General features: G+C 44.1%; 1 protein-coding gene and 2 long non-coding RNA genes across 3 annotated transcripts in view; 1 reads left to right on the forward strand and 2 right to left on the reverse strand.

Moving 5' to 3' along the window:
- The window catches only part of mat2al (methionine adenosyltransferase II, alpha-like), a 49,797-nt gene that overhangs the window by 19,180 nt on the left and 9,102 nt on the right, over positions 1 to 21,515 (reverse strand). The gene's annotated exons all lie outside the window — the stretch shown is intronic.
- The window catches only part of LOC139555239 (uncharacterized), a 29,457-nt gene that overhangs the window by 1,153 nt on the left and 6,789 nt on the right, over positions 1 to 21,515 (reverse strand). The window contains exons 2-6 of the long non-coding RNA XR_011670968.1: positions 20,180 to 20,465; positions 19,863 to 20,060; positions 4,230 to 4,357; positions 3,993 to 4,101; positions 3,564 to 3,651 (exon numbers count right to left, since the gene is read on the reverse strand). This is a non-coding gene — a long non-coding RNA (uncharacterized lncRNA). The remainder of the gene's footprint in view (positions 1 to 3,563; positions 3,652 to 3,992; positions 4,102 to 4,229; positions 4,358 to 19,862; positions 20,061 to 20,179; positions 20,466 to 21,515) is intronic.
- Positions 9,129 to 11,266, forward strand: LOC139555283 (uncharacterized). Its single transcript, XR_011670974.1, has 2 exons — positions 9,129 to 10,786; positions 10,877 to 11,266. It is a non-coding gene; the product is annotated as an uncharacterized lncRNA (long non-coding RNA).

Raw genomic sequence — 21,515 nt, forward strand, 5'->3', positions numbered from 1 at the left:
CCCCACAAAATGATGCTGTCACCCCCGTGCTTCATGGTTGGGATGGTGTTCTTCGGCTTGCAAGCCTTCCCCTTTCTTCCTTCAAACATAACAATGGTCATTATGGCCAAACAGTTCTATTTTGTTTCATCAAACCAGAGGACATTTCTCTAAAAAGTACGATCTTTGTCCCCATGTGCAGTTGCAAACCGTAGTCTGGCTTTTTTATGGCGGTTTTGGAGCAGTGGCTTCTTCCTTGCTGAGCGGCCTTTCAGGTTATGTCGATATAGGACTCGTTTGACTGTGGATATAGATACTTTTGTACCCGTTTCCTCCAGCATCTTCACAAGGTCCTTTGCTGTTGTTCCGAGATTGATTTGTACTTTTCGCAACAATGTATGTTCATCTCTAGGAGACAGAAAGCGTCTCCTTCCTGAGCGGCATGACGGCTGCGTTGTCCCATGGTGTTTATACTTGCGTACTATTGTTTGTACAGATGAACGTGGTACCTTCAGGCGTTTGGAAATTTCTCCCAAGGATGAACCAGACTTGTGGAGGTCAATTTTTTTTTCTGAGGTCTTGGCTGATTTCTTTTGATTTTCCCATGATGTCAAGCAAAGAGGCACTGAGTTTGAAGATAGGCCTTGAAATACATCCACAGGTACACCACCAATTGACTCAAATGATGTCAATAACCCATCAGAAGCTTCTAAAGCCATGACATCATTATAAGTGAAATAATCTGTCTGTAAACAATTGTTGGAAAAATTACTTGTGTCATGTACAAAGTAGAACCAACTTGCCAAAACTATAGTTTGTTAACAAGAAATTTATGGAGTGGTTGAAAAACTAGTTTTAATGACTCCAACCTAAGTGTATGTAAACCTCTGACTTCAACTGTATATACAGTATTTTTCAGCAAGGAAACAATGTTTCTGCCAGTTATAAATGCTATATAAAAACAAATGATGTAGCTAGCATAAACTGGGACATAGATTTAGTAGGCCTAACTTCAAGTGAATGTATGGCAAACTGTTCCGAGAGCAGGGGTTCCCCAACCCCCCCCCACCTTTTAACATTTGAAAAATGTCATGTTTTGAAGCCCATTTCCTGCAATTCTATTTCATAAAAAACAATACTAACAATAAGAAAGAAAGAAAATCTACACACGATTTCCCCAAATGAAATGTAATTCCACTACCAAATATGTTTTATTATGATAATTTATATGAACTCTCAATTTAATAATACATATTCTCTAACATAAAGTGAGTCAATGTGCGGGGGCACCAGTTAGTTGAGGTAATATGTACATGTAGGTAAAGTTATTAAAGCGACTAAGCATAGATAACAACAAAGAGTAGCAGCGCTGTAAAAGAGGAAGGGGGGGGGGGGCAATGCAAATAGTCTGGGTAGCCATTTGATTAGATGTTCAGGAGTCTTATGGCTTGGGGGTAGAAGCTGTTTAGAAGCCTCTTGGACCTAGACTTGGCACTCCGGTAGTGCTTGCCGTGCGGTAGCAGAGAGAACAGTCTATGACTAGGGTGGCTGGAGTCTGACAATTTTTAGGGCCTTCCTCTGACACCGCCTGTTATAGAGGTCCTGGATGGCAGGAAGCTTGGCCCCAGTGATGTACTGGGCCGTTCGCACTACCCTCAGTAGTGCCTTGCGGTTGGAGGCTGAGCAGTTGCCATACCAGGCAGTGATGCAACCCGTCAGGATGCTCTCGATGGTGCAGCTGTAGAACCTTTTGAGGATCTGAGGACCCATGCCAAATCTTTTCAGTCTCCTAAGGGGGAATAGGTTGTCGTGCCCTCTTCACGACTGTCTTGGTGTACTTGGACCATGTTAGTTTGTTGGTGATGTGGACACCAAGGAACTTGAAGCTCTCAACCTGCTCCACTGCAGCCCCGTCAATGAGAATGGTGGCGTGCTCGGTCCTCTTTTTCCTGTAGTCCACATTCATCTCCTTTGTCTTGATCACGTTGAGGGAGAGGTTGTTGTCCTGGCACCACACGGCCAGGTCTCTGACCTCCTCCCTACAGGCTGTCTCATCATTGTCGGTGATCAGGCCTACCACTGTTGTGTCATCGGCAAATGTAATGATGGTGTTGGAGTCGTGCCTGGCCATGCAGTCATGAGTGAAGAGGGAGTACACAGAAGGGGACTGAGCACGCACCCCTGAGGGGACCCTGTGTTGAGGAGCAGTATGGCAGATGTGTTGTTGCCTACCCTTACCACCTGGGGGCGGCCCGTCAGGAAGTCCAGGATCCAGTTGCAAAGGGAGGTGTTTAGTCCCAGGGTCCTTCAATTATTGATGAGCTTTGAGGGCACTATGGTGTTGAACACTGAGCTGTAGTCAATGAATAACATTCTCACATTGGTGTTCCTTTTGTCCAGGTGGGAAAGGGCAGTGTGGAGTGCAATAGAGATCGCATCATCTGTGGATCTGTTGGGACAGTATGCAAATTGGAGAGCCGTCTAGGGTTTCTGGGATAATGATGTTGCTGTGAGCCATGATCAGCCTTTCAAAGCACTTCATGACTACAGATGTGACCAACTAGCAAGTGTCTTCACTGACATTTTCAACCTCTCCATGTCCGAGTCTGTAATACCAACATGTTTTAAGCAGACCACCATAGTGCCTGTGCCCAAATACACTAAGGTAACCTGCCTAAATGACTACTGACCCGGTAGTCATTTAGGCAGGTTACCTTAGTGTATTTGGGCACAGGCACTATGGTGGTCTGCTTAAAACATGTTGGTATTACAGACTCGGACATGGAGAGGTTGAAAATGTCAGTGAAGACACTTGCTAGTTGGTCAGCACAGGCTCGCAGTACATGTTCCTGGCAATCTGTCTGGCCCTGCGGCCTTGTGAATGTTGACCTGTTTAAAGGTCTTACATCAGCTGCGGAGAGTGTCATCACACAGTCTTCCGGAACAGCTGGTGCTCTCATGCATGTTTCAGTGTTATTTGCCTCGAAGCGAGCATAGAAGTAGTTTCGCTCATCTGGTAGGCTTGTGTCACTGGACAGCTGTTGGCTGTGCTTCCCTTTGTAGTCTGTCATGGTTTGCAGGCCCTGCCACATCCGATGAGCATCAGAGCCGGTGTAGTACGATTCAATCTTAGTCCTGTATTGAAGCCTTGCCTGTCTGATGGTTCGTCAGAGGGCATAGCGGGATTTCTTATAAGCTTCTGGGTTCGAGTCCTGCTCCTTGAAAGCGGCAGCTCTAGCCTTTAGCTCAGTGCGGATGTTGCCTGTAATCCATGGCTTCTGGTTGGGGTATGTACGTACGGTCACTGTGGGGATGACGTCATTGATGAAGCCAATGACTGATGTGGTGTACTTATTTTCGGTCATAAGAGATGGTAGCGGTAACATTACATACAAAATAAGTTTAAAAAAAGTTACAAACAACACAAATAAACGAACAAAAAACAAAATCGGTTGGGGACACGTAAAACGTCTGCCTTCTTCTCCAGTACCATTTTTAATACAGATCAATCAAACAATTGATAGCGACAGTCACACATTGTATAAGTACAATTTCCTTGACTCCTCGATTTCAGAAGGTCTTACCTCAGCTTCTGAATGTCAGAGACAAACCAAAGATATTCCCATGTGCAGAGTCACATCTTCCTCAGGCAGTTAACCACTTGTTTTCAGCCTAAAGCATAGCGGATTTATGCATTGTTTTAAAAATCGGTATAACCAAAACGTAAATTATTCTTAAAAATTGTTCCCTCAAATCAGGGAAGGTCCCGCACCCTCCCACGAAACATTGGTGCCCCCTGTCTTAGAGAGCCACATACAATATTTTTCTACAGCCAAGCCTCAACACAATTGATTCAAACTAATCAACTAATTATGATCTTCAATCTAGACTTAATCATTAAGAGCCAGTCGTCTACTAGTATTCTCTTCTTCCTGAGGGTGTATGAGGCTTGGGCAGAATAAATAATATGGCAATTCATATTATTTTTCCAAAATGAATTAAAGATGACTTACATCTAAAAGTGATGCATGCAAGAAGCCTTGACCCGGTGCACACATATTTCTCTGTCCTCAGTTTGATTGAAGGCCTTAATCTGTATTTTTGACTTGTAACTGATGGCTTCTAGAAAGAAAGAAGGAACAACACATGATCAGGATGAGCTAGCTACTAGTTTAAAGCAATGAAAGATCCAATTGTTACAAATTCATATATAGACTACATTTATGAGAATAATACATGCATTTGCTTACCTTATCAACCTTGAAGATGATACTCATTAATCACTCAAAAACATGTTATGAGTGAGTGCACCACAAACATCTTTCCAGGGTGTTGATGTATCCTTTTTCCACACCACGGGTAGTGAAAGGGTATCCATCTGCAAAAGTGAAGTTTTGCTTTGATGTCAAGTCAGCTCATATTGTTGTGCTAACATGCTTCTGAACAGTTACACTAGCATATTGACAGCATGATATTGGTACAGCAACTTATTCACCCCAAAAATATAGCTAAGTGTTTAGGCAAATCATTAGTTAGCTAGCTAGTTAAAGTTATATCTCACTTTTCGACTTTAAGTTATTAGCTACATCAAACCAATGAGAATGCCGAAGTCATATCAGAAAATGTTTTGCCGGGGTGTGATGTAATATGGAGGACCCGGCAAGCCAGCCTATTCCCTATAATGTAAACAGAAATAACTTCAAAATGTATAACTTCAAATTAAACCAAATTGTCTGTACTCATGACTACTGGTTTCAATTACATTTTCTGCCAACTTACAAGCAAAGACTTTATGAATTTATTTACAAATCAACTTGCAAGGTTGCTAGCAACTAGCCTGCTAACGTTAGTCCTACTGACCTGCTAACGTTAGCCCTACCAGTCTGCTAATGTTACGTTACCACTGCATAAGTCAGCCAGTTAATATCAACAGCTAGCTTAAAGCTACATTAAAGTAAACCAAAGTTTTGGAAATACATAATGCCATTAACCAGTTATCAAAGAATGATCGCTATATGAAGTTATCTTAGCCAGCAAGCTATCCAGCCAGCTACCGTTAGCCATTTAGACAACTAGCTATTAGCCTAGCCAACCACCACGGTTTTGGTCGGCAAGCCAGAGCCCAACAACTGGAGACCAGCTGGAACACAACTAAAACATGACCGCAGATCAAAAGCAAAGAGAGAGCAGAGACTTACAGATTGATGGCTGGGGCCCATCCGATGGGGAAACTTTTTTTTAAAGAGTGCAGGACGAGGACCAAAGCAAGGGGGAGGCGGCCAATTCACCGGGTTGAGGGAGAATGAGGAAAATCTAATAGCTATAGCGAGAAAAATCTAAAATAGATAGATTCCAGATGTCAGATATCTCGCATGCTAATACTAACTAAACCAAGGTGGAAAAAGAAACAGTCCAGTAGCCTACCTCAGAGAAAATGCAGAAAAGTTGACAAAACAAAAAGGAGAACAGACGAGGTACTACACAATTACAGCAAGCAGGTATGATTTTCTCCTTCATTTTGTGCCCACGGCAAGAAGGCCCCAGAGCCTGCCGTGCTAACACAGACACAAAGTTTGATAAGCATGAGGATGCTGCATGTCTTTTCCCCCAAAAAAATGCTGCGTCATTGGTCAACAGCATTAGAGCGGTGACTGGATGGATTCAGAGAGCCTCAGCCTGTCAAAAGACAGGCGCTTGCGGTGAAGGTGCGTATCGGAAAAGCAGTTTGAAACTGCTAGTGAGTTGGGTGAAGAAAATAGCAGAGTGAGAGAATGAGTGTGTTACCATGGCGAAGAAAGGAAATGAGAAGTAAAGTTGTGGTGGAAACTAGGTAACTCCTACACTCGTTTTTAGTCGGGGGGTGAGGATGTTGGACCAATGCTACCTGAAAAATCTGTTTAATGTCTCGAGGAAAATCGGGAATGTGTTGGAAGAAAGTGTGGAGTCGATGAGAGTCAAAAGAAGTGGTCTTTAGATTTGTGTGTCTGCGGCGCAGAAGAAACATGTTTTAAGACAAAAAGATATCAGAGTGGAATGTTTACTGTTTGGATTTTCAAAGCATGGCGCCTATCAAAGGGGTTATTTCTGGGGTGGCGCAAGAAATATGTGGACACCCCTTCAAATTAGTGGATTTGGCTATTTCATCAACACCGTTGCTGACAGGTGTATAAAATAGAGTACACAGCCATTAATCTCCATAGACAAACAATGGCAGCAGAATGGCCTTACTGAAGAGCTCAGTGACCTTCAACGTGTTTCCGTCATGAAATGCCACCTTTTCAACAAGTTAGTTTGTAAAATTTCTGCCCTGCTAGAGCTGTCACGGTCAACTGTTAGTGCTGTTATTGGGAAGTGGAAACCTCTAGGCGCAACAACGGCTCAGCCGCGAAGTGGTAGGCCACACAAGCTCACAGAACGGGACCGTAGAGTGCTGAATAGTCTATCCTCGGTCGTAACACTCAATACCAAGTGGCCGAGCAACCGCACACAAGCCTAAGATTACCATGCGCGATGCCAAGTGTCGGCTGGAGTGTTGTAAAGCTCGCCACCATGATGAATCACGCTTCACCATCTGGCAGTCGGACGGACGGCAGGAGAACGCTACCTGCCCCAATGCATAGTGTCAACTGTAAAGTTTGGTGGAGGATGGATAATGGTCTGGGGCTGTTTATGGTTTGGGCTAGGCCCCTTAGTTGGTAGTAGAGCCCAGTGGAGGCTCCTTAGAGGAGGAAGGGGAGGACCATCCTACTCAGTGAATTTCAGAAGAATAAAAATTGTGAAACATAAAAATAAAAAGTTATAATTTTAAGATAAAAACTATGGTAAGTATATTCAAATGTATTTTAAATTGATAAAACATTGTTTTGCAATGAAGGTCTACAGTAGTCTCAACAGCACTCTCTGGTGTAGCACCATGGTAAGCTACAGCTAGATAGCACTGTAGTGCATAAAACGGGGTGAGTAGTTGACTAAACTGCTTGCTGTACACTGTATTGCATGATTGTAGAGGGTTGACTAGCGCGTTAGTTCTAGTAGCTATGTTGACTATGACGTTAGCTAATATGGTGACAATTACATTTTTTTTTGCCTGGTCACAGACAACTGCACTGAACTCCACAAGCATAGGGAAAAAAGTGAGAGAGCGTAGATGCGAAAAGGAATTATATATACACACAACGAGCAAAGTGATCATTCTGTTTGTATGTGACTGCTAGTTCTGTGTTTGCGTGTGATCAGGGGTATATTCATTCCAACGATTCTGTTGAAAAATGTTTCTTAAAACAGAAGCAAACGGAAGGAAAGGGGATAAACATACCTGAATTTGTCCACTAGGAACTCTTGTTTGTAACTGTTGGACTAACGATTACAACCTAGATCAGCTAGATGCAGGCAAGAGTGTGCAAGGCGCTATTTAATATGTCACTGTCTGTCACCTTGATTACTCAATTTTCTCAACCTGTGCACCTAAATTGTAAACTGTCATTCGTGGGATAGGTTGTAGCAACCTCATGATGGGTATAGGGAAAATTTGAGTATCATGTAGTACCCTAAACATATTGACGTTACATTGAGCTGGGTGAATGGAATATGAATGGCAGTCATCCAATAAGTTGTAATAGAAATAAGGCCATGCTAAAAAAGAAAAAGTCCTTCCTCATCTTAAAACGGCACCGACCGCCACTGATAGAGCCACCACGACCAGTGAAGGTGTTTCATCAACTGAGGGACTGTGAAATGTTGCATGTTAACAAGGTGGACCTTGTATTATTCATTGCAATGGTGAAACTGTACAGCACAAGCAGAGAAATTAGAATAATTGTGAATGTAGCTGAACGTTTCTTGATTTCACAGCAGAGGCCTTGCAAGAAATCCTGTCGCTGAATGTTCCGCCCTCACAGACCCCTTAACCTGTGTAGGGATGTATTTTGGAATGGACTGATTGAATAAGTGTGATGGGTTGTGTTTGCTAACATGTCTATTTTTGTATGATGTCGTTTTCCCTCTCTCCCACAATGGATTTTTATTTTCTCGTTCAATACTCCGTCCAGCTGGTGGCGGTAATGCACCATTAATATTTGATGCCAACTGCCATTAAACCCCATCAAAGAAGAAGGTGCGTGCTGAGACTGGCATCAAAATACTGGAGAAAATGCAACTGAACTAATTCAAGTACCCACATTTATGTTAGAGGTTTTAGCTTTTAATTTGGCTTATTATTGTTTGGAAATGTACAAACATAATGTGTGGTAACTTTATGACTGGCTTGAAAACACACCGAGTGTGTTACATAGAGCCATCATCGTGCACAACATGAGTGCCATGCACAAACATAACATTAACTTCTAAAGGCTTTCCCCCAAAACTTCCCCAATTAAATGTTGACTGCAAAGAAAGCATACCTAGCAGAATGATATGATGGTTTATATCAATCGGGTGGGCGTTCGTTTGTTTTGCAAAGTCTCCCATCACATGTCTAGTAGCCTACAGAAACAACCTAGCCAAACACAATGGTTAATTGAGAGGTGGGAAGTTGAATTAAAGGGGAACTACACCAATTTTTATAAATGTTTTACTGATGTGGTTTAAGAATTGTTGTGGATACAGAACAACCAATGTTCTAGTTTTTAGATAAAAAATAGTGTGAGAGTGAAAACCTGAAAAAATAAATTGAACATTTTCTAAAATCTGCAGTTTTCCCTATAGGTCTACTCGTTGTCCTTTATGATGAATCTATATGACAACATTATTTTAAATAGCCTGACAGAAGTTACAGTTAGACAGCTCTAAAATACACTTTTTATTGCATTTGATGTAATTGTGTGTGGTATTTACAATCCAATTTAATTTAGATTTTTACAGATTCAAAGTTCAAAAAGTTGCAGAATGGCCCCCTAAAAAATGCTGTACATGCGACACATAAGATGCAATAAGGTAGATGAACGAGTCCCCTCCTCTCCGAAAATAAATAGTGGAACTAGAAAGCCAAGTTGGAGTACCAGCATGAAGATTAAAGACCCTAAAAATGTTGAAATATTAAACAAAGGACAAAACAGACATGAGATATCTCTTGCTGATAGTATCCTAAAAAAGAGGAACATTCATGCAAAGAAAGGGAGAAGGCAGAAAAGCCTTTCACAGAGAATGCGGAAGATGAGAGCAAAGCGAAGAGAGGAAGAGAAACCAGAAATGTGTTAAGAAAACACTTAACAGAATAGCAGAAAAAGAAGATGCAAAGACGGCTTTAAAAAAAATGTGAACAGAGAGCAGCTAGGTCAAAAGAGGAGCATGAAAGAGAAATCAAAAAGAGGAGAAATATGGTCAGAACAAAGAACAGGCAAAGCAGGTGAAAGCACAAGAGAAATTGGAGGCAGAGAGGATTCGTCTCAAGGAACTAGAGAATAAATTAGAAGAACAGAGAAAGCAACTTGAACATTCTAAAAGAGCCTTGCAGACAGCAGAGCAAGATGTACGGGGTCCATCTGCCAGAGGGATGAGCCTTCAAAAGGGCTAAAGCCTGTATGCCAAAACAGGCAGCACAGTATGTCACTACTCCATGGAGCCTTATTGACAAAGCAGCTATTTTCTGTCAGAAAAACATCGGAACCACAACAGAGGGGAAGTTGGAAGTGGCAGTTGTTGAAGCAGTAGCCAATGGCCTATCAAAGTCCAGACAATCTCCAACTAGAAAGGCTTTGGCTTGTTCACTGAATATGATTTTGAACTACAAACTACAGAGACAAACTACAGAGACAGTTTGCAAAATGATTTGGGGTCAGTAGAAAACTTTAAAAGGTAAGCTTAAAAAAACAAGAGATTGACATAGATTATCTCAATGTTGTCTCAGCAGTGGAACAATGATACGAAGCAGTTTCAAAGTGCCAGATAAGAAAAGGGTGAGCAAGAAGACTGGGGAGGCAGCCAGCTTTCTTGACCTCTCCACTGCACTAAAAATGTCTCAAAGCCAACCATGGTATCTCAATAGGAGCTGCTATATTTCACAGATTAGGACCAGGAACCATTAAGCCACAGAGAAGTGCAACACTTGTGGGTTGCCTCTATGAATACTGTGAAAATATCAAAACTGAAATGACAGACAGCGAATGGCCACCTGGTGAGCAGACATTCACCAACCATAAAAGGGGTGTAAGCATTCAGCAGTGTCATTATGTGTGAGAACTACAGGGAATGATTCCCACTATCCGAAGTGTATCAGTGCAAGGATTGTGGTGTCCATACAGCAGAGCCATTTATTGCCCCCTCCTAAAAAAGAAGGACACTGATGTAGAGTGGAAAAGATAGAAGATTGTCAGACAAAAAGTAACAAATGGAAACAAGAGTACACTATAAAAAAAGTGATATTTAGTATGAAAGTGTGGATCTATGAAGATGCTTATTGATTAACTGAAACAAGAGGCTCAAGCTTTTTCAGAACACTTGTTTATCAAGGACTGGCAGAACAACCAATTAGCAAAAGTGAAAGCCAACCTCCCAGAACACACAGTATTGGGTATCCTGAACTTTGCCAAGAACTACACTTGCAGATACCAGCAAGAGGCCCAGGGGGCTTACTGGACCCACGAGAGTGTTACACAACACCCAGTGAGGTCATTGAAAGAAACCAAAGTCACCGTAGTCTGAAGCAAGTGCCTGACACCATGAAGTTGCTTTGCATCAAAACAGTCAAGGGCGGGGTAGTGGCAACCAGAAACCTCAGCTGCTTCTGGGATTCTTGTCTCCATGGGATTGGAGTCAGTGAGAATGGATTATGTGTTGAGTAATGGAGAGGTAAAACGTCATAGTCTGCATGGTAAGTAACACAATGCTTACATAATGTAAATCATGTTTGATATTAAATGACATCTCAATAACCTCATGTGATTCTTTGTTTCCTTACCAGAACTTAGAAAGAGATGCCAGAGACGAGATGGATGACAGCATCACACACACACACACACACACACACACACACACACACACACACACACACACACACACACACACACACACACACACACACACACACACACACACACACACACACACACACACACACACACACACACACACACACACACACGGTGCTGGAGGAGTATTGATAATGGTGGTGTCAGAGATCTAATGATGTCATAAAGCTAGAGAACGTGCTGTAAGTGAAAATAGGGTATACAGTGTAACACACACACACAATACGTGAAGCGTTTACTGATTATATTAATTTCACTTTTGATTATTATTGTCAATGATTTGACAGAACCCATTGTAATATTACAACTATTAAAAAATATTGAAATGCTGTTGTTTATCTTTTTCACTCTTCAGGAAGGTTCAACATGGCTATAAATGATAGGGAAATTGATAAAAGTATAAATAGATTTGGTTTCTATGCATGACAATTAAACATGCAGTGTCAATGTTTCCTGTGCCACTTTGAATGACATGTAGATGTTTTGTTGATGCTAGGTGGTTATGGTATCATTGTGCATATCTAGACAAATGTAACTGTAATATTATGTAGAAAGGTTTACCAAACTTGTAGTTGTGTGTGATCAAACCTACCACAACGTTTTACAGGTAGGAGTATAGAGAGCAGCTGAGTCCACAATTGGAGAGACTGGTTTCAGACTAAGGCACAATCCAAAATGGACCCCCAGACCATATAAACTTGACAGGTGCAATCAATATGATAATGTTTCCACCTTGCTGTCCTCTGATAGGCAAAGTTGAAGCTTCAACATATTGCTTATACCAATCAAAACCTCACAGATCTCCACAAGTGCATAGGGTCTAGGTGTTCATTTGAGATTGGGCCTAGCTGGTCATGGGTGCACCTCAGCCACGCTCAAGGTCGTAAACCGCCATTGATAAAAGACAGTACTGTGCAGCCGTCTTCATCGACCTAGCCAATTCTTTCGACTCTGTCAATCATCGCATTCTTATCGGCAGACTCAACAGCCTTGGTTTCTCTAATGACTGCCTCGCCTGGTTCACCAACTACTTCTCAGACAGAGTTCAGTGTGTCAAATCAGAGGGCCTGTTGTCCGGACCTCTGGTAGTCTATGGGGGTGCCACAGGGTTCAATTCTCAGGCTGACTATTTTCTCTGTATATATCAACGATGTCGCTCTTGCTGCTGGTGATTCTCTGATCCACCTCTACGCAGACGACACCATTCTGTATAATGGTGTTTGACCGCGGACCCATTACGGATGCAGGCAATGATCGCTGAGATCCTGGTTAAAGACAGCAGAGGTGTTTTTAGAGGGCAAGTTGGTCAGGATGATATCTATGAGGGTGCCCATGTTTACAGATTTAGGGTTGTACCTGGTAGGTTCCTTGATAATTTGTGTGAGATTGAGGGCATCTACCTTAGATTGTAGGACGGCCGGGGTGTTAAGCATATCCCAGTTTAGGTCACCTAGCAGTACGAACTCTGAAGAGGACGTTTGTACTGCTTCTGTGGTGTGGGCCAATGGGTGTCTTTCTAACAGCTTCCAACAACAAACGCAAGCTGCACTTGTGCAACTCCAACCGAGTCAGTTCGTAAACAGTGAGTGTGACAAACTAACAAAATAGGTCAGGGATCATCAACTAGATTCAGCCGCGGGACTATTTTAATTTTTTTCAGAGGATAGTCAGGCGGCCGGAACATAATTAAAAATAATTTGTATTCTACAAATTGACCACAAGATGATAATCAATAATTATTATTTTCAAACCTTGCTTATATTTGTACATAATCACATACAGTGGGGAGAACAAGTATTTGATACACTGCCGATTTTGCAGGTTTTCCTACTTACAAAGCATGTAGAGGTCTGTAATTTTTATCATAGGTACACTTCAACTATGAGAGACGGAATCTAAAACAAAAATCCAGAAAATCACATTGTATGATTTTTAAGTAATTAATTTGCATTTTATTGCATGACATAAGTATTTGATACATCAGAAAAGCAGAACTTAATATTTGGTACAGAAACCTTTGTTTGCAATTACAGAGATCATACGTTTCCTGTAGTTCTTGACTAGGTTTGCACACACTGCAGCAGGGATTTTGGCCCACTCCTCCCTACAGATCTTCTCCAGATCCTTCAGGTTTCGGGGCTGTCGCTGGGCAATACGGAGTTTCAGCTCCCTCCAAAGATTTTCTATTGGGTTCAGGTCTGGAGACTGGCTAGGCCACTCCAGGACCTTGAGATGCTTCTTACGGAGCCACTCCTTAGTTGCCATGGCTGTGTGCTTCGTGCCGTTGTCATGCTGGAAGACCCAGCCACGACCCATCTTCAATGCTCTTACTGAGGGAAGGAGGTTGTTGGCCAAGATCTCGCGATACATGGCCCCATCCATCCTCCCCTCAATACGGTGCAGTCGTCCTGTCCCCTTTGCAGAAAAGCATCCCCAAAGAATGATGTTTCCACCTCCATGCTTCACGGTTGGGATGGTGTTCTTGGGGTTGTACTCATACTTCTTCTTCCTCCAAACACGGCGAGTGGAGTTAGACCAAAAAGCTCTATTTTTGTCTCATCAGACCACATGACCTTCTCCCATTCCTCCTCTGGATCATCCAGATGGTCATTGGCAAACTTCAGACAGGCCTGGACATGCACTGGCTTAAGCAGGGGGACCTTGCGTGCGCTGCAGGATTTTAATCCATGACGGCGTAGTGTGTTGCTAATGGTTTTCTTTGAGACTGTGGTCCCAGCTCTCTTCAGGTCATTGACCAGGTCCTGCCGTGTAGTTCTGGGCTGATCCCTCACCTTCCTCATGATCATTGATGCCCCACGAGGTGAAATCTTGCATGGAGCCCCAGACCGAGGGTGATTGACCGTCATCTTGAACTTCTTCCATTTTCTAATAATTGCGCCAACAGTTGTTTCCTTCTCACCAAGCTGCTTGCCTATTGTCCTGTAGCCCATCCCAGCCTTGTGCAGGTCTACAATTTTATCCCTGATGTCCTTACACAGCTCTCTGGTCTTGGCCATTGTGGAGAGGTTGGAATCTGTTTGATTGAGTGTGTGGACAGGTGTCTTTTATACAGGTAACGAGTTCAAACAGGTGCAGTTAATACAGGTAATGAGTGGAGAACAGGAGGGCTTCTTAAAGAAAAACTAACAGGTCTGTGAGAGCCGGAATTCTTACTGGTTGGTAGGTGATCAAATACTTATGTCATGCAATAAAATGCAAATTAATTATTTAAAAATCATACAATGTGAGTTTCTGGATTTTTGTTTTAGATTCCGTCTCTCACAGTTGAAGTGTACCTATGATAAAAATTACAGACCTCTACATGCTTTGTAAGTAGGAAAACCTGCAAAATCGGCAGTGTATCAAATACTTGTTCTCCCCACTGTATACAGTGCCTTCAGAAAGTATTCATACCCCTTGACATATTCCACATTTTGCTGTTACAGCCTGAATTCAAAACCTACACACAATACCCCATAATGACAATAATTCACACCACTGAGTCAATACTTTGTAGAAGCACCTTTGGCAGCGATTACAGCTGTGAGTCTTTCTGGGTAAATTTCAAAGAGCTTTCCACACCTGGATTGTGCAACATTTGCCCAGGAACATTTACGGTCTTCTTGGCAAGCAAGTCCAGTGTAGATTTGGCCTTGTGTTTAAGGTTATTGTTCTGCTGAAAGGTAAATGAATCTCCCAATGTCTGCTGGAAAGCAGACTGAAGCACGTTTTCTTCTAGGATTTTACCTGTGCTCATTTTTTATCCTGGAAAACTCCCCAGTGCTTAACAATTACAAGCATACCCATAACATTATTCAGCCACCACTATTCTTGAAAATATGGAGAGTGGTACTCAGTAAAGTGTTGTATTGGATTTGCCCCAAACACAACACTGTGTATTCAGGACAAAAAGTGAATTGCTTTGCCACATTTTTTACATTATTACTTTAGTGCCTTGTTGCAAACAGGATGCATGTTTTGGAATATTGTTTATGTCTTCTTTTCACTCTGTCAATTAGGTCAGTATTGTGGAGTAATAACTACAATGTTGTTGATCCATCGTCAGTTCTCATATCACAGCCATTAAACTCTGTTTTAAACTCACCATTGGCCTCACGGTGAAATCCCTGAGTGGTTTCCTTCCTCTCCGGCAAGAGTTGTATTTTTACTCATCTACCAATAGGTGTCCTTTGTGAAGCATTGGAAAACCTCCCTGGTCTTTGTGGTTGAAATTCACTGCTTGACTGAGGGACCTTACAGATAATTGTAAGTGTGAGGTCTAAAGATGAGGTACTCATTCAAAAAGTTAAGACTTTTTTTGCTGTAACAGCAAAATGTGGAATATGTCAAGGGGTATGAATACTTTCTCAAGACTTTTCAGCTTTTCATTTTTTATTAAAATGTTAACCATTTCGAAAAACATAATTCTACTTTGACATTATTGGGTATTGTGTGTAGGCCAGTGACAAAAAAATCTATATAATCCATTTTAAATTCAGGCTGTAACAACAAAATGTGGAAAAAGTCAAGGGGTGTGAACAGTTTCTGAAGGAACTGTATCTCTAATATGCGTGGGAATACTTTGGAACATATTTCATCAATTAAAATCACTTAGCGCTGATTTGCTAGTGTTTTTACAGTATTTTATGTTCAACAATATAAAAACAAAAAATAAATAATTGTATATATTTTTTGCTCAGAATATTTGGAGGACCAAATAAAATCACTGTGGGCTGCTAGTTGGGGAACCCTGGTCTATAATCTAGATATGTAGAGATGATTAGATTATTAATCTGTTAACGAACCGTTTGCAAGGTCCTCTTGTTGAAGTCATTGCGTCACCTAAACTGTAGCTGTATATATTCAATAATAAATAAAACAAATGTTATACCTTATAATACTCTTTCATAATGCAAATAAGTAACATAGCTGTGGTAATGCTAAAGTAAAAAAGGACTGCATCAAACGTGTTACTACTTCAGTCACCAGCTGGGGTGTGACATCACCAAATTGTCCAGATGCTGATGAATTATTCAAATGGTGATATGAAACTCTTCAAACCAGTTGCATGTTTTCATTGTGAAACGCATAAATAGATTAATAAATCAAATAATAAGATTACATTCTGTATTGTCACCTCATATGCATCATGGTGTCTGTGTTATCACTCACCATCTAAAGACTGACTGAGCTGTCTCAGTGGCTGTTCTCACTCACCATCTAAAGACTGACTGAGCTGTCTCAGTGGCTGTTCTCACTCACCATCTAAAGACTGACTGAGCTGTCTCAGTGGCTGTTCTCACTCACCATCTAAAGACTGACTGAGCTGTCTCAGTGGCTGTTCTCACTCACCATCTAAAGACTGACTGAGCTGTCTCAGTGGCTGTTCTCACTCACCATCTAAAGACTGACTGAGCTGTCTCAGTGGCTGTTCTCACTCACCATCTAAAGACTGACTGGGCTGTCTCAGTGGCTGTTCTCACTCACCATCTAAAGACTGACTGAGCTGTCTCAGTGGCTGTTCTCACTCACCATCTAAAGACTGACTGAGCTGTCTCAGTGGCTGTTCTCACTCACCATCTAAAGACTGACTGGGCTGTCTCAGTGGCTGTTCTCACTCACCATCTAAAGACTGACTGGGCTGTCTCAGTGGCTGTTCTCACTCACCATCTAAAGACTGACTGAGCTGTCTCAGTGGCTGTCTCACTCACCATCTAAAGACTGACTGGGCTGTCTCAGTGGCTGTTCTCACTCACCATCTAAAGACTGACTGAGCTGTCTCAGTGGCTGTTCTCAGTCACCATCTAAAGACTGACTGGGCTGTCTCAGTGGCTGTTCTCACTCACTGACTGGGCTGTTCTCACCCTTTAGTGACTGACTGGGCTGTTCTCACCCTCTAGTGACTGACTGGGCTGTTCTCACCCTCTAGTGACTGACTGGGCTGTTCTCACCCTCTAGTGACTGACTGGGCTGTTCTCACCCTCTAGTGACTGACTGGGCTGTTCTCACCCTCTAGTGACTGACTGGGCTGTTCTCACCCTCTAGTGACTGACTGGGCTGTCTCAGTGGCTGTTCTCACTCACTGACTGGACTGTTCTCACCCTTTAGTCACTGACTGGGCTGTTCTCACCCTTTAGTGACTGACTGGGCTGTTCTCACCCTCTAGTCACTGACTGGGCTGTTCTCACCCTTTAGTGACTGACTGGGCTGTTCTCACCCTTTAGTGACTGACTGGGCTGTTCTCACCCTCTAGTGACTGACTGGGCTGTTCTCACCCCTAGTGACTGACTGGGCTGTTCTCACCCTCTAGTGACTGACTGGGCTGTTCTCACCCTCTAGTGACTGACTGGGCTGTTCTCACCCTCTAGTGACTGACTGGGCTGTTCTCACCCTCTAGTGACTGACTGGGCTGTTCTCACCCTCTAGTGACTGACTGGGCTGTTCTCACCCTCTAGTGACTGACTGGGCTGTTCTCACCCTCTAGTGACTGACTGGGCTGTTCTCACCCTCTAGTGACTGACTGGGCTGTTCTCACCCTCTAGTCACTGACTGGGCTGTTCTCACCCTTTAGTGACTGACTGGGCTGTTCTCACCCTCTAGTGACTGACTGTGCTGTTCTCACCCTCTAGTCACTGACTGGGCTGTTCTCACCCTCTAGTGACTGACTGGGCTGTTCTCACCCTCTAGTGACTGACTGGGCTGTTCTCACCCTCTAGTGACTGACTGGGCTGTTCTCACCCTCTAGTGACTGACTGGGCTGTTCTCACCCTCTAGTGACTGACTGGGCTGTTCTCACCCTCTAGTGACTGACTGGGCTGTTCTCACCCTCTAGTGACTGACTGGGCTGTTCTCACCCTCTAGTGACTGACTGGGCTGTCTCAGTGGCTGTTCTCACTCACTGACTGGACTGTTCTCACCCTTTAGTGACTGACTGGGCTGTTCTCACCCTCTAGTGACTGACTGGGCTGTTCTCACCCTCTAGTGACTGACTGGGCTGTTCTCACCCTCTAGTGACTGACTGGGCTGTTCTCACCCTCTAGTGACTGACTGGGCTGTTCTCACCCTCTAGTGACTGACTGGGCTGTTCTCACCCTCTAGTGACTGACTGGGCTGTCTCAGTGGCTGTTCTCACTCACTGACTGGACTGTTCTCACCCTTTAGTGACTGACTGGGCTGTTCTCACCCTCTAGTGACTGACTGGGCTGTTCTCACCCTCTAGTGACTGACTGGGCTGTTCTCACCCTCTAGTGACTGACTGGGCTGTTCTCACCCTCTAGTGACTGACTGGGCTGTTCTCACCCTCTAGTGACTGACTGGGCTGTTCTCACCCTCTAGTGACTGACTGGGCTGTTCTCACCCTCTAGTGACTGACTGGGCTGTTCTCACCCTCTAGTGACTGACTGGGCTGTTCTCACCCTCTAGTGACTGACTGGGCTGTCTCAGTGGCTGTTCTCACTCACTGACTGGACTGTTCTCACCCTTTAGTGACTGACTGGGCTGTTCTCACCCTCTAGTGACTGACTGGGCTGTTCTCACCCTCTAGTGACTGACTGGGCTGTTCTCACCCTCTAGTGACTGACTGGGCTGTTCTCACCCTCTAGTGACTGACTGGGCTGTTCTCACCCTCTAGTGACTGACTGGGCTGTTCTCACCCTCTAGTGACTGACTGGGCTGTTCTCACCCTCTAGTGACTGACTGGGCTGTTCTCACCCTCTAGTGACTGACTGGGCTGTTCTCACCCTCTAGTGACTGACTGGGCTGTTCTCACCCTCTAGTGACTGACTGGGCTGTTCTCACCCTCTAGTGACTGACTGGGCTGTTCTCACCCTCTAGTGACTGACTGGGCTGTTCTCACCCTCTAGTGACTGACTGGGCTGTTCTCACCCTCTAGTGACTGACTGGGCTGTTCTCACCCTCTAGTGACTGACTGGGCTGTTCTCACCCTCTAGTGACTGACTGGGCTGTTCTCACCCTCTAGTGACTGACTGGGCTGTTCTCACCCTCTAGTGACTGACTGGGCTGTTCTCACCCTCTAGTGACTGACTGGGCTGTTCTCACCCTCTAGTGACTGACTGGGCTGTTCTCACCCTCTAGTGACTGACTGGGCTGTTCTCACCCTCTAGTGACTGACTGGGCTGTTCTCACCCTCTAGTGACTGACTGGGCTGTTCTCACCCTCTAGTGACTGACTGGGCTGTTCTCACCCTCTAGTGACTGACTGGGCTGTTCTCACCCTCTAGTGACTGACTGGGCTGTTCTCACCCTCTAGTGACTGACTGGGCTGTTCTCACCCTCTAGTGACTGACTGGGCTGTTCTCACCCTCTAGTGACTGACTGGGCTGTTCTCACCCTCTAGTGACTGACTGGGCTGTTCTCACCCTCTAGTGACTGACTGGGCTGTTCTCACCCTCTAGTGACTGACTGGGCTGTTCTCACCCTCTAGTGACTGACTGGGCTGTTCTCACCCTCTAGTGACTGACTGGGCTGTTCTCACCCTCTAGTGACTGACTGGGCTGTTCTCACCCTCTAGTGACTGACTGGGCTGTTCTCACCCTCTAGTGACTGACTGGGCTGTTCTCACCCTCTAGTGACTGACTGGGCTGTTCTCACCCTCTAGTGACTGACTGGGCTGTTCTCACCCTCTAGTGACTGACTGGGCTGTTCTCACCCTCTAGTGACTGACTGGGCTGTTCTCACCCTCTAGTGACTGACTGGGCTGTTCTCACCCTCTAGTGACTGACTGGGCTGTTCTCACCCTCTAGTGACTGACTGGGCTGTTCTCAGTGGCTGCAGAAAATACAGAGGTATTACTGCTGTAAGAGATATTTAATCAACTTCAGCAATCTGCTTTGGTACATCAAATATTCACATGAAAATGATTGTGTAACCATAAACAACAATAAAATTGCCCCTTTTTTACCTCCTGTTGTCTTCAGCAACTCATCCCTCATCTCCGATGATGTCAGGAGGAAGTTGCTGGACAGGCATTTGTATATCTGGACCACAGCAGCCTGGTGTCTGCATGGAGCTCCCGTGAGCCCTACTGGACAAATGCATGTCCACAGTATAGGTCTGGCCTGGTGTGGTACCCTTCACCCTGTACTGCTTCTCCCCACACCTAACAGACATTAGGAGAGAGAAGATAGACAACTTATAATAGACGATACAACAAATAATAAAAGACCACATAATATTTAAAAAAAAATCTATTACAAACCTGTATTCATCACTATTTACCTGCTCGATGTCAGATGGGTTGACGCTACTATCCTGGGCCAGAAGATGTGAGTGCTGGAACGTTTCCCAGCGGCCAAGGACAACGTCAGTCACCCGTGCCTCATAGTAAGCCTCCAGGCGCAGGGAGATTTAACACTTTTGTCCTCTGGAGGATTTTACCCTGAAGGATTCGCATGCTGCCTTATTGGTGTCACTCCCTCAGGTTGGCAGCTCCTCCCGATAGCTGACTGCCCAACACTCTAGACGACTGAACAGTTGATGGAAGTAGGTCGTGAATTTCTTGTACCTGTAATTTGAGTAAAATATGTACTTGAACTATCACATACTGGTTACAAACTATAAAAGGGAAAATGTATCCCAAATAACAACATATCCCAAACAAGGACTGGGTAAATTTCAATTAGAAAATACTAAAACTGAAAAGTTACTGAGAATAAAGCATAATAGACTACACCTCATTATACTGTTATACTACACTAACCTGGCTACAAATGTGTTTTGATCTGCCTGCTGATAGAGGGGCTCAACCATCTCTTCCCTGTCATACATGATGTCTTTGGGACAGCGAAGAGGGTCTGCCTGTCTCTCAGGTCTACTCCTCTCTCCACAGCCACACTGCCTGGAGTAGGTGGAAGGTGCAGAGGAGCAGTTTGGACCCTGGAAATGGCCTCCCTAATGCTCCCCTCTCTGCCTTGCAGTCATCTGTAATGAGGCGAGGATCAGCCTGACCACTCCCTGCAAATGCATTCTCCCTAAGGATGTCCTTCAACAGTTGAAGGCACTCCAGGAGGATTGTGGCCTCATCCTCAGACTGAATCAGGATAACCCCAAGGGGGAGACCGCCAGCACAGATGTGGGTAAGAGAAAAAAGAAAAAAAAACTCGACAGTTCTCTTGTTCCATGTTCCCAGAGAAATCAATAAAGCAGAGCTTCTCACTGTGTCTGGCCTGATGAACATGCTTCATCAGTGGGGAGTAGATAGCCACGTGAGGGGTTCCTACAGAGCTTCTCACTGTGTCTGGCCTGATGAACACACTTCATCAGTGGGAAGTAGATAGCCACGTGAGGGGTTCCTACAGAGCTTCTCACTGTGTCTGGCCTGATGAACACACTTCATCTGTGGGGAGTAGATAGCCACGCGAGGGGTTCCTACAGAGCTTCTCACTGTGTCTGGCCTGATGAACATGCTTCATCAGTGGGGAGTAGATAGCCACGCGAGGGGTTCCTACAGAGCTTCTCACTGTGTCTGGCCTGATGAACATGCTTCATCAGTGGGGAGTAGATAGCCACGCGAGGGGTTCCTACAGAGCTTCTCACTGTGTCTGGCCTGATGAAC

This window comes from Salvelinus alpinus, chromosome 1 (genome assembly GCF_045679555.1).
Source record: "Salvelinus alpinus chromosome 1, SLU_Salpinus.1, whole genome shotgun sequence".
NCBI classification, from domain to species: Eukaryota; Metazoa; Chordata; class Actinopteri; order Salmoniformes; family Salmonidae; genus Salvelinus; species Salvelinus alpinus.